This window comes from Bombina bombina, chromosome 6, assembly GCF_027579735.1.
Source record: "Bombina bombina isolate aBomBom1 chromosome 6, aBomBom1.pri, whole genome shotgun sequence".
In the NCBI taxonomy this organism is placed as follows: domain Eukaryota; kingdom Metazoa; phylum Chordata; class Amphibia; order Anura; family Bombinatoridae; genus Bombina; species Bombina bombina.
Window position 1 is genome coordinate 1,130,850,715 of NC_069504.1, and position 13,580 is coordinate 1,130,864,294.

General features: G+C 43.2%; 1 protein-coding gene across 2 annotated transcripts in view; it reads left to right on the plus strand.

The window, feature by feature from the left end:
* The window catches only part of ETNK1 (ethanolamine kinase 1), an 82,829-nt gene that overhangs the window by 23,116 nt on the left and 46,133 nt on the right, over nt 1-13,580 (plus strand). The gene's annotated exons all lie outside the window — the stretch shown is intronic.

Consider the following 13,580-nt stretch of genomic DNA (forward strand, 5'->3'; position numbering starts at 1 on the left):
CTTCATTCTGTGGGTGACGGTTCTGATCCAAACAGACTGGATTCAGATATTTCAAATTTTAAATTTAAACTGGAAAACCTCCGTGTATTACTAGGGGAGGTGTTAGCGGCTCTGAATGATTGTAACACAGTTGCAATACCAGAGAAAATGTGTAGGTTGGATAAATATTTTGCGGTACCGACGAGTACTGAGGTTTTTCCTATACCTAAGAGACTTACTGAAATTGTTACTAAGGAGTGGGATAGACCCGGTGTGCCGTTCTCACCCCCTCCGATATTTAGAAAAATGTTTCCAATAGACGCCACCACAAGGGACTTATGGCAAACGGTCCCTAAGGTGGAGGGAGCAGTTTCTACCTTAGCTAAGCGTACCACTATCCCGGTGGAGGATAGCTGTGCTTTTTCAGATCCAATGGATAAAAAATTAGAGGGTTACCTTAAGAAAATGTTTGTTCAACAAGGTTTTATATTGCAACCCCTTGCATGCATTGCGCCGATCACGGCTGCAGCGGCATTCTGGATTGAGTCTCTGGAAGAGAACATTGGTTCAGCTACTCTGGACGACATTACGGACAGGCTTAGGGGGGTAGTTATCAAGCCGTCAACCTCAAATACGCTGCGTATTCCGCAGCGTATTTGTGGCGAGGCTGATTCGCCTTAGTTATCAAAGGCTCGAGACCGGCAAAAGTAGAATTTTGTGACGTCAGCTTCGATCCGCCGGACTCAGTCCGACACAGATCGATTCTTACGTCACTCCAGATGTTCCGCACACAAGTGCGGCACATTCTCACTACTTTTGCTAGCTATCAAAAAACTAGCAGGTACGCTCGGCACTTTTACGGCCCAGCGTACCTGGTTTTCAAAGCGCCAGCCTGGAGGCGGCGGATCCCATAGGAATCAATGGGAGTCTGACCATAGCGAAAGTACAAGTTCGCTGCTGACAGACATCCCATTGATTTCTATGGGAGCTGTCTACACCTAACACCCTAACATGTACCCCGAGTCTAAACACCACTAATCTGACCCCCCCTACACCGCCGCAACTAAATAAAGTTATTACCCCCTAAACCGCCGCTCCCGGAGCCCACCGCAAGCTACTCTATACATATTAACCCCTAAACCGCCGCTCCCGGAGCCCACCGCAACTATAATAAATGTATTAACCCCTAACCCGCCGCTCCCTGAACCCGCCGCAACCTATATTAAATGTATTAACCCCTATCCTGCCCCCCCTACACCGTCGCCACCTATAATACATTTATTAACCCCTAATCTGCCCCCCCTACACCGTCGCCACCTATAATAAATTTATTAACCCCTAATCTGCCCCCCCTACACCGTCGCCACCTATAATAAATTTATTAACCCCTATCCTGCCCCCCACTACGCCGCCGCCACTGTAATAAAATGATTAACCCCTAAACCTAACCCTAACGCCCCCTAACTTAAATATTAATTAAATAAATCTAAATAAATTAACTCTTATTAACTAAATGAATCCTATTTAAAACTAAATACTTACCTTTAAAATAAACCCTAATATAGCTACAATATAAATAATAATTATATTCTAGCTATCTTAGGATTTATTTTTATTTTACAGGTACCTTTCAATTTATTTTAACCATGTACAATAGCTATTAAATAGTTATTAACTATTTAATAGCTTATCTAGCTAAAATAAAGAGAAATGTACCTGTGAAATAAATCCTAACCTAAGTTACAATTACACCTAACACTACACTATACTTTAATAAATTATTCCTATTTAAAAATAAATACTTACCTGTAAAATAAACCCTAAGATAGCTACAATGTAATTAATAATTATATTATAGCTATCTTAGGATTTATATTTATTTTACAGGTAACTTTGTATTTATTTTAGCTAGTTAGAATAGTTATTAAATAGTTATTAACTATTTAATAACTACCTAGCTAAAAGAAATACAAAATTACCTGTAAAATAAATCCTAACTTAAGTTACAATTAAACCTAATACTACACTATCATTAAATTAACTAAATAAACTACCTACAAAGAACTACAATGAAATACAATTACATAAACTAACTAAAGTACAAAAAATAAAAAAAGCTAAGTTACAAAAAATAAAAAATTAAGTTACAAACATGTTAAAAATATTACAACAATTTTAAGCTACTTACACCTAATCTAAGCCCCCTAATAAAATAACAAACCCCCCCAAAATAAAAAAAATCCCTACCCTATTCTAAATTACATAAATTTCAATGCTCTTTTACCTTACCAGCCCTTAAAAGGGCCATTTGTGGGGGCATGCCCCAAAAAGTTCAGCTCTTTTGCCTGTAAAATAAAAATACAACCCCCCCCCCCCCAACATTAAAACCCACCACCCACATACCCCTAATCTAACCCAAACCCCCCTTACAAAAACCTAACACTAATCCCCTGAAGATCATCCTACCTTGAGTCGTCTTCACTCAGCCGAGCCACCGATGGAACTGAAGAGGACATCCGGAGCGGAAGAAGTTAATCCTCCAAGCGGCGCTGAAGAAATCTTCCATCCGATGAAGTCATCATCCAGGCGGCGCTGAAGAAGTCTTCGATCCGGCCGATGTCATCTTCAAAGAGGCGCTGAAGAGGTCTTCTATCCGGGCGAAGTCATCTTCCAAGCCGGGTCTTCAATCTTCCTTCCGCCGACGCGGAACCACCTTCTTCACAGACGGACTACGACGAATGACGGCTCCTTTAAGGGACGTCATCCAAGATGGCGTCCCCTCAATTCCGATTGGCTGATAGGATTCTATCAGCCAATCGGAATTAAGGTAGGAAAATCTGATTGGCTGATGGAATCAGCCAATCAGATTCAAGTTCAATCCGATTGGCTGATTCCATCAGCCAATCAGATTTTCCTACCTTAATTAGGATTCTATCAGCCAATCGGAATTGAGGGGACGCCATCTTGGATGACGTCCCTTAAAGGAGCCGTCATTCGTCGTAGTCCGTCGGTGAAGAAGGTGGTTCCGCGTCGGCGGAAGGAAGATTCAAGACCCGGCTTGGAAGATGACTTCGCCCGGATAGAAGACCTCTTCAGCGCCTCTTTGAAGATGACATCGGCCGGATCGAAGACTTCTTCAGCGCCGCCTGGATGATGACTTCATCGGATGGAAGATTTCTTCAGCGCCGCTTGGAGGATTAACTTCTTCCGCTCCGGATGTCCTCTTCAGTTCCATCGGTGGCTCGGCTGAGTGAAGACGACTCAAGGTAGGATGATCTTCAGGGGATTAGTGTTAGGTTTTTGTAAGGGGGGTTTGGGTTAGATTAGGGGTATGTGGGTGGTGGGTTTTAATGTTGGGGGGGGGGGGGGTTGTATTTTTATTTTACAGGCAAAAGAGCTGAACTTTTTGGGGCATGCCCCCACAAATGGCCCTTTTAAGGGCTGGTAAGGTAAAAGAGCTTTGAAATTTATGTAATTTAGAATAGGGTAGGGATTTTTTTTATTTTGGGGGGGTTTGTTATTTTATTAGGGGGCTTAGATTAGGTGTAAGTAGCTTAAAATTGTTGTAATATTTTTAACATGTTTGTAACTTAATTTTTTATTTTTTGTAACTTAGCTTTTTTTATTTTTTGTACTTTAGTTAGTTTATGTAATTGTATTTCATTGTAGTTCTTTGTAGGTAGTTTATTTAGTTAATTTAATGATAGTGTAGTATTAGGTTTAATTGTAACTTAAGTTAGCATTTATTTTACAGGTAATTTTGTATTTCTTTTAGCTAGGTAGTTATTAAATAGTTAATAACTATTTAATAACTATTCTAACTAGCTAAAATAAATACAAAGTTACCTGTAAAATAAATATAAATCCTAAGATAGCTATAATATAATTATTAATTACATTGTAGCTATCTTAGGGTTTATTTTACAGGTAAGTATTTATTTTTAAATAGGAATAATTTATTAAAGTATAGTGTAGTGTTAGGTGTAATTGTAACTTAGGTTAGGATTTATTTCACAGGTACATTTCTCTTTATTTTAGCTAGATAAGCTATTAAATAGTTAATAACTATTTAATAGCTATTGTACATGGTTAAAATAAATTGAAAGGTACCTGTAAAATAAAAATAAATCCTAAGATAGCTAGAATATAATTATTATTTATATTGTAGCTATATTAGGGTTTATTTTAAAGGTAAGTATTTAGTTTTAAATAGGATTCATTTAGTTAATAAGAGTTAATTTATTTAGATTTATTTAATTAATATTTAAGTTAGGGGGGCGTTATGGTTAGGGTTAGACTTAGGTTTAGGGGTTAATCATTTTATTACAGTGGCGGCGGCGTAGTGGGGGGCAGGATAGGGGTTAATAAATTTATTATAGGTTGCGGCGGGTTCATGGAGCGGCGGTTTAGGGGTTAAACTATTTATTTAGTTGCGGAGAGGTGCGGGATCAGCAGGATAGGGGTTAATAATTTTATAATAGAGGGCGACGGTATAGGGGGGCAGGATAGGGGTTACTAGGTATAATGTAGGTGGCAGCGGTGTCCGGGAGCGGCGGTTTAGGGGTTAATACATTTATAAGACTTGCGGCGGGGTCTAGGAGCGGCGGTTTAGGGGTTAATACATTTATAAGACTTGCGGCGGGGTCTAGGAGCGGCGGTTTAGGGGTTAATACATTTATAAGACTTGCGGCGGGGTCTAGGAGCGGCGGTTTAGGGGTTAGTAACTTTATTTAGTTGCGGGGGCCTCCGGGGGCGCCGGTATAGGGGGTAGAACAGTGTAGTTTAGTGTGAGTGCTTAGTGACAGGCTAGCAATAAAGCTGGGAAAAAGCCAAAGGGCAGCGAGATCGGATGAGTGATAACTGTCACAGTCCGCTGCTCATCGCCCCGCGGCTTTTTGACAGCTTTATTTGATAACTTAGGCGAACGTATTCAAGGTCCGCGGCGGCGAAGGTAGGCGAGCTTAGGCGGACGTATTGGGCCGGCGAAGCCAGAAAAGTAGACGGCTTGATAAGTAGCCCCCTTAGAGTCCTTAAACTAGCTAATTCATTCATTTCGGAGGCCGTAGTACATCTTACTAAACTTACGGCGAAGAGTTCAGGATTCGCCATTCAGGCACGCAGGGCGCTGTGGCTAAAATCCTGGTCAGCTGATGTTACTTCTAAGTCTAAATTGCTTAATATACCTTTCAAAGGGCAGACCTTATTCGGGCCCGGGTTGAAAGAGATTATCGCTGACATTACAGGAGGTAAAGGCCATGCCCTGCCTCAGGACAAAGCCAAAGCCAAGACTAGACAGTCTAATTTTCGTTCCTTTCGTAATTTCAAAGCAGGAGCAGCATCAACTTCCTCTGCACCAAAACAGGAAGGAGCTGTTGCTCGCTACAGACAAGGCTGGAAACCTAACCAGTCCTGGAACAAGGGCAAGCAGACTAGGAAACCTGCTGCTGCCCCTAAAACAGCATGAATTGAGGGCCCCCGATCCGGGATCGGATCTAGTGGGGGGCAGACTTTCTCTCTTCGCCCAGGCTTGGGCAAGAGATGTTCAGGATCCCTGGGCGCTCGAGATAATATCTCAGGGATACCTTCTGGACTTCAAATACTCTCCTCCAAGAGAGAGATTTCATCTGTCAAGATTGTCATCAATCCAGACAAAGAAAGAGGCGTTTCTACGCTGCGTACAAGAGCTCTTGTTAATGGGAGTAATCCATCCAGTTCCACGATCGGAACAGGGACAGGGGTTTTACTCAAATCTGTTTGTGGTTCCCAAAAAAGAGGGAACTTTCAGACCAATCCTGGACTTAAAGATCCTAAACAAATTCCTAAGAGTTCCATCGTTCAAGATGGAGACTATTCGGACAATTTTACCTATGATCCAAGAGGGTCAGTACATGACCACTGTAGATTTAAAAGATGCTTACCTTCACATACCGATTCACAAAGATCATTATCGGTACCTAAGGTTTGCCTTCCTAGACAGGCATTACCAGTTTGTGGCTCTTCCATTCGGATTGGCTACAGCTCCAAGAATCTTCACAAAGGTTCTGGGTGCTCTTCTGGCGGTACTAAGACCGCGGGGAATCTCGGTAGCTCCATACCTAGACGACATTCTGATACAAGCTTCAAGCTTTCAAACTGCCAAGTCTCATACAGAGTTAGTGCTGGCATTTCTAAGGTCACATGGATGGAAGGTGAACGAAAAGAAAAGTTCACTCGTTCCACTCACAAGAGTTCCCTTCCTGGGGACTCTGTCAGGTAAATCTTCATTTCTACAGAATCTATAAGAGGACAGGCTAACAAGACTTCAAAGTGCTTGCCGCACCCTTCATTCCATTCAACACCCGTCAGTGGCTCAATGCATGGAGGTAATCGGCTTAATGGTAGCGGCAATGGACATAGTACCCTTTGCACGCTTACACCTCAGACCACTGCAACTGTGCATGCTAAGTCAGTGGAATGGGGATTACTCAGACTTATCCCCTTCTCTGGATCAAGAGACCAGAAATTCTCTTCTATGGTGGCTTTCTCGGCCACATCTGTCCAGGGGGATGCCATTCAGCAGACCAGACTGGACAATTGTAACAACAGACGCCAGCCTTCTAGGTTGGGGTGCCGTCTGGAATTCTCTGAAGGCTCAGGGACAATGGAGTCAGGAGGAGAGTCTCCTGCCAATAAACATTCTGGAATTGAGAGCAGTTCTCAATGCCCTCCTGGCTTGGCCCCAGTTGACAACTCGGGGGTTCATCAGGTTTCAGTCGGACAACATCACGACTGTAGCTTACATCAACCATCAGGGAGGGACAAGAAGCTCCCTAGCTATGATGGAAGTATCAAAGATAATTAGCTGGGCAGAGTCTCACTCTTGCCACCTGTCAGCAATCCACATCCCGGGAGTGGAGAACTGGGAGGCGGATTTCTTAAGTCGTCAGACTTTTCATCCGGGGGAGTGGGAACTTCATCCGGAGGTCTTTGCCCAAATACTTCGACGTTGGGGCAAACCAGAGATCTCATGGCGTCTCGACAGAACGCCAAGCTTCCTCGTTACGGGTCCAGATCCAGGGATCCAGGAGCAGTCCTGATAGATGCTCTGACAGCACCTTAAGACTTCAGGATGGCTTACGTGTTTCCACCCTTCCCGTTACTTCCTCGATTGATTGCCACACCTGCGTGGCCACGCAGGACTTGGTATGCAGACCTGGTGGACATGTCATCCTGTCCACCTTGGTCTCTACCTCTGAAACAGGACCTTCTGATACAGGGTCCCTTCAAACATCAAAATCTAACTTCTCTGAAGCTGACTGCTTGGAAATTGAACGCTTGATTTTATCAAGACGTGGGTTTTCTGAGTCAGTTATTGATACCTTAATACAGGCTAGGAAACCTGTTACCAGAAAGATTTACCATAAGATATGGCGTAAATACCTATATTGGTGTGAATCCAAAGGTTACTCTTGGAGTAAGGTTAGGATTCCTAGGATATTGTCTTTTCTACAAGAAGGTTTAGAAAAGGGTTTATCTGCTAGTTCATTAAAGGGACAGATCTCAGCTCTGTCCATTCTGTTACACAAACGTCTGTCAGAAGTTCCTGACGTCCAGGCTTTTTGTCAGGCTTTGGCCAGGATTAAGCCTGTGTTTAAAACTGTTGCTCCACCATGGAGTTTAAACCTTGTTCTTAATGTTTTACAGGGCGTTCCGTTTGAACCCCTTCATTCCATTGATATAAAGTTGTTATCTTGGAAAGTTCTATTTTTAATGGCTATTTCCTCGGCTCGAAGAGTCTCTGAATTATCAGCCTTACATTGTGATTCTCCTTATTTGATTTTTCATTCGGATAAGGTAGTCCTGCGTACTAAACCTGGGTTCTTACCTAAGGTAGTTACTATCAGGAATATCAATCAAGAGATTGTTGTTCCTTCTTTATGCCCAAATCCTTCTTCAAAGAAGGAACGTCTACTGCACAACCTGGATGTAGTCCGTGCTCTAAAATTTTACTTACAGGCAACTAAGGAATTTCGACAAACGTCTTCTCTGTTTGTCATTTACTCTGGGCAGAGGAGAGGTCAAAAAGCTTCCGCTACCTCTCTTTCTTTTTGGCTTCGTAGCATAATTCGTTTAGCTTATGAGACTGCTGGACAGCAGCCTCCTGAAAGAATTACAGCTCATTCTACTAGAGCTGTGGCTTCCACTTGGGCCTTCAAGAATGAGGCCTCTGTTGAACAGATTTGCAAGGCTGCAACTTGGTCTTCGCTTCATACTTTTTCCAAATTTGACACTTTTGCTTCATCGGAGGCTATTTTTGGGAGAAAGGTTCTTCAGGCAGTGGTTCCTTCTGTATAAAGAGCCTGCCTATCCCTCCCGTCATCCGTGTACTTTTGCTTTGGTATTGGTATCCCAGAAGTAATGATGACCCGTGGACTGATCACACTTAACAGAAGAAAACATAATTTATGCTTACCTGATAAATTCCTTTCTTCTGTAGTGTGATCAGTCCACGGCCCGCCCTGTTTTTAAGGCAGGTAAATATTTTTTAATTTATACTCCAGTCACCACTTCACCCTTGGCTTTTCCTTTCTCGTTGGTCCTTGGTCGAATGACTGGGAGTGACGTAGAGGGGAGGAGCTATATGCAGCTCTGCTGGGTGAATCCTCTTGCACTTCCTGTTGGGGAGGAGTAATATCCCAGAAGTAATGATGACCCGTGGACTGATCACACTACAGAAGAAAGGAATTTATCAGGTAAGCATAAATTATGTTTTTGCTATAGTAGCGCGGAGGGCGCTTTGGCTAAAATCTTGGTCGGCAGACGTGTCGTCCAAGACTAAGTTACTGAATATTCCTTTCAAGGGTAAGACCCTTTTTGGGTTGGAATTGAAGGAAATTATTTCAGACATCACTGGGGGTAAAAGCCATGCCCTCCCACAGGATAGGCCTTTTAAGGCTAAGAACAAGTCTAATTTTCGTTCCTTTCGCAATTTCAGGAACGGACCGGCTAATAACTCCACTGCCGCTAGACAAGAAGGTAACGCGGCCCAGCCCAAACCCGCTTGGAAGCCCATGCAAGGGTAAACAAACCAAGAAACCTGCTGCTGCTACCAAGACAGCATGAAGGGGTAGCCACCGATCCGGGACCGGATCTGGTAGGGGGCAGACTATCTCTCTTCGCTCAGGCTTGGGCAAGAGATGTTCTGGATCCCTGGGCACTAGAGATAGTTTCCAAGGGATACCTGTTAGAATTCAAGGGACTTCCTCCAAAGGGAAGGTTCCACCTGTCTCGCTTATCTTCAGACCATATAAAGAAACAGGCATTCTTACATTGTGTAAGAGACCTATCAAAGATGGGAGTGATAAACCCAGTCCCCTCCGGGGAACAAGGTCTAGGGTTTTACTCAAACCTGTTTGTGGTTCCCAAAAAAGAGGGAACTTTCAGGCCAATTCTGGATTTAAAGATATTAAACAAGTTCCTCAGAGTTCCATCCTTCAAGATGGAAACCATTCGGACAATCTTACCAACAATCCAGCAGGGTCAATTTTTGACTACCGTGGATCTGAAGGATACGTATCTGCATATCCCAATCCACAAATCTCATCATCAGTTCCTGAGGTTCGCCTTTCTGGACAAACATTACCAGTTTGTGGCTCTTCCATTCGGTTTAGCCACCGCTCCCAGAATTTTCACAAAGGTGCTAGGGTCCCTTCTAGCGGTCCTAAGACCGAGGGGCATCGCTGTAGCACCTTATCTAGACGTCATCCTAATCCAAGCGTCGTCTCTTTCCAAAGCGAGGGCTCATACAGACATTGTGTTGGCTTTTCTCAGATCTCACGGGTGGAAAGTGAACATAGAAAAAAGTTCACTGTCACCGTCCACAAGGGTTCCTTTTCTGGGAACAATAATAGATTCTGTGGAAATGAAGATCTTTCTCACAGACGTCAGAAAGACCAAGCTTCTAAAAGCTTGTCGAGTTCTTCACTCTATTCCTCAACCCTCCATAGCTCAATGCATGGAAGTAATAGGACTTATGGTCGCAGCAATGGATGTGTTTCCTTTTGCTCGGATTCATCTAAGACCATTACAGCTGTGCATGCTCAATCAGTGGAATGGGGACTATACAGACTTGTCTCCCCAAATTCAAGTAGACCAGGTAACCAGGGACTCACTTCTCTGGTGGTTGACCCAGGATCACCTGTCTCAGGGAATTAGTTTCCGCAGAACGGAGTGGGTCATCGTCACGACCGATGCCAGCCTCTTGGGGTGGGGCGCGGTCTGGGACTCTCTGAAAGCTCAGGGCCTATGGTCGTGTGAAGAGTCGCTTCTCCCGATAAACATTTTGGAACTAAGAGCTATATTCAATGCGCTCCTGGCTTGGCCTCAGCTAGCGGAAGCCAGGTTCATAAGATTTCAGTCGGACAACATAACGACTGTTGCGTACATCAATCATCAGGGGGGAACAAAGAGTTCCCTAGCGATGAAGGAAGTAACCAAGATAATCCAATGGGCAGAGAATCACTCCTGCCATCTATCTGCTATTCACATCCCAGGAGTAGACAACTGGGAGGCGGACTATTTGAGTCATCAGACTTTCCATCCGGGGGAGTGGGAACTCCATCCGGAGGTCTTTGTTCAGTTAACCCAATTATGGGGCATTCCAGACATGGATCTAATGGCGTCCCGTCAGAACTTCAAGATTCCTTGCTACGGGTCCAGATCCAGGGATCCCAAGGCGACTCTAGTGGATGCATTAGTGGCGCCTTGGTCGTTCAACCTAGCATATGTGTTTCCACCGTTTCCTCTCCTCCCCAGGCTCATAGCCAGGATCAAACAGGAGAAGGCCTCGGTGATTCTGATAGCTCCTGCGTGGCCACGCAGGACTTGGTATGCAGACCTGGTGAATATGTCATCGGCTCCACCATGGAAGCTACCTTTGAGACAGGACCTTCTAGTACAAGGTCCATTCGAACATCCCAATCTAGTTTCTCTGCAGCTGACTGCTTGGAAATTGAACGCTTGATTTTATCCGAGCGTGGGTTTTCAAATTCTGTGATTGATATTCTGGTCCAAGCCAGAAAACCTGTGACTAGAAGGATTTACCATAAAATATGGAAAAAATATATCTGTTGGTGTGAATCCAAAGGATTCTCCTGGAGTAAGATTAAAATTCCAAAGATTCTCTCCTTTCTCCAAGAAGGTTTGGATAAAGGATTGTCAGCTAGTTCTCTAAAAAGGACAGATTTCTGCATTATCCGTCTTGTTGCACAAACGACTGGCAGCTTTGCCAGATGTACAAGCTTTTGTTCAGGCTTTGGTTAGAATCAAGCCTGTTTACAGACCCATGACGGATTTACCATAAAATATGGAAAAAATATATCTGTTGGTGTGAATCCAAAGGATTCTCCTGGAGTAACATTAAAATTCCAAAGATTCTCTCCTTTCTCCAAGAAGGTTTGGATAAAGGATTGTCAGCTAGTTCTCTAAAAAGGACAGATTTCTGCATTATCTGTCTTGTTACACAAACGACTGGCAGCTGTGCCAGATGTACAAGCTTTTGTTCAGGCTTTGGTTAGAATCAAGCCTGTTTACAGACCCATGACTCCTCCTTGGAGTCTAAATTTAGTTCTTTCAGTTCTTCAAGGGGTTCCGTTTGAACCTTTACATTCCATAGATATTAAGTTACTATCTTGGAAAGTTGTGTTTTTGGTTGCTATTTCTTCTGCTAGAAGAGTTTCTGAATTATCTGCTTTGCAGTGTGATCCACCCTATCTGGTGTTCCATTCAGATAAGGTTGTTTTGCGTACTAAGCCTGGTTTTCTTCCAAAAGTTGTTTCCAACGAGAACATCAACCAGGAAATAGTTGTTCCTTCTTTGTGTCCGAATCCAGTTTCAAAGAAGGAACGTTGATTACACAATTTTAGATGTTGTTCGTGCTTTAAAGTTCTATTTAGAAACAACAAAAGATTTTAGACAAACCTCATCCTTGTTTGTCGTTTACTCTGGTAAGAGGAGAGGTCAAAAAGCTACTGCTACCTCTCTTTCTGGCTGAAAAGCATTATCCGCTTGGCTTATGAGATTGCCGGACGGCAGCCTCCTGACCGTATCACAGCTCACTCTACTAGGGCTGTGGCTTCCACATGGGCCTATAAGAACGAGGCTTCTGTTGACCAGATATGAAAGGCAGCGACTTGGTCTTCTCTGCACACTTTTGCCAAATTCTACAAATTTGATATTTTTGCTTCTTCGGAGGCTGTTTTTTGGGAGACAGGTTTTGCAAGCTGTGGTGCCTTCTGTTTAGGTAACCTAATTTGCTCCCTCCCTTCATCAGTGTCCTAAAGCTTTGGTATTGGTTCCCACAAGTAATGAAGTAATGGATGACGCCGTGGACCGGACACACCAATGTTGGAGAAAACAGAATTTATGCTTACCTGATAAATTACTTTCTCCAACGGTGTGTCCGGTCCACGGCCCGCCCTGGTTTTTTTAATCAGGTTGAAAAAATGTTTTTTCTTTATACACTACAGTCACCACGGCACCCTATAGTTTCTCCTTTTTCTCCTAACCGTCGGTCGAATGACTGGGGGGCGGAGCCAGAGGGGGAGCTATATGGACAGCTCTTGCTGTGTGCTCTCCTTGCCTTTCCCTTCTTTGGGAGAACATTTCCCACAAGTAATGGATGACGCCGTGGACCGGACACACCGTTGGAGAAAGTAATTTATCAGGTAAGCATAAATTCTGTTATATTTTTTTTTTTTTTTTTCTTTCAGCAGGCCCAGCAGATTCACAAATATACCATTTATAATTCATGGCATGTGTTATAGCTACGACAAACACTGTATAAAAATAAACTTAATTAGGGGTCTATAAAATAAGCTACATTATGGGTCTCTAGACATAACTTTTTTGTTTTTTTATTGTTCATATAACATATCCCATTTCAAAGCAAATGCCCATGTGTTGTGTTTGTGTTTTTATTTTTTCACATCTTCTTTCTAGCAGGCGATTCTCTTTCAAATGAAGGGTCTTGCAGTTTTGTTGCTATATAAAGGGAGCTGAAAGAGGGGTTTGAACACCCCCCCCCCAGCTCCCTTGCAGCTACGCTAAGCTTGCTGCGTTTGCCATCAGGTTAGGAGTGAGCGCTAATAACTGGTGGTTTGAAAGTAAACTGACACTACGAGCAATATGTATATTGGGATACAGAAACATTGCCCATAATTTTTGAGAAAGCGTTGCTAAACACGTGAAATGCGCCAGATGTATCAATTATTTTGGACCTTACTATCGCTAAACGCTGTTCTCTACCTTGTTGGGACTTTTTGGATTTAAGAGACTTTGGTACAACGGTGCCAGGTAAAGACTGGGCTCTGAGACGATGTGTTATCACCTATATACCTACTGATGGGTGAGCTCATCATTATCCTATTTATTTGAAGTGTTTTTGATTGGCGATCCACCTGTATGACGACAAGGGCTTGACCTGCGCCGATTGGTAGTGACATGGTTAAACTTGGGATCTGGATGAAACATTGATGTCCCACTCCTAGAAGTTAGGAGGCAGAAGAACATTTTTAGGAGCCAGCAGGGCTCTATTGCTTTATTTTTTTTTCCAATGCAGTCTT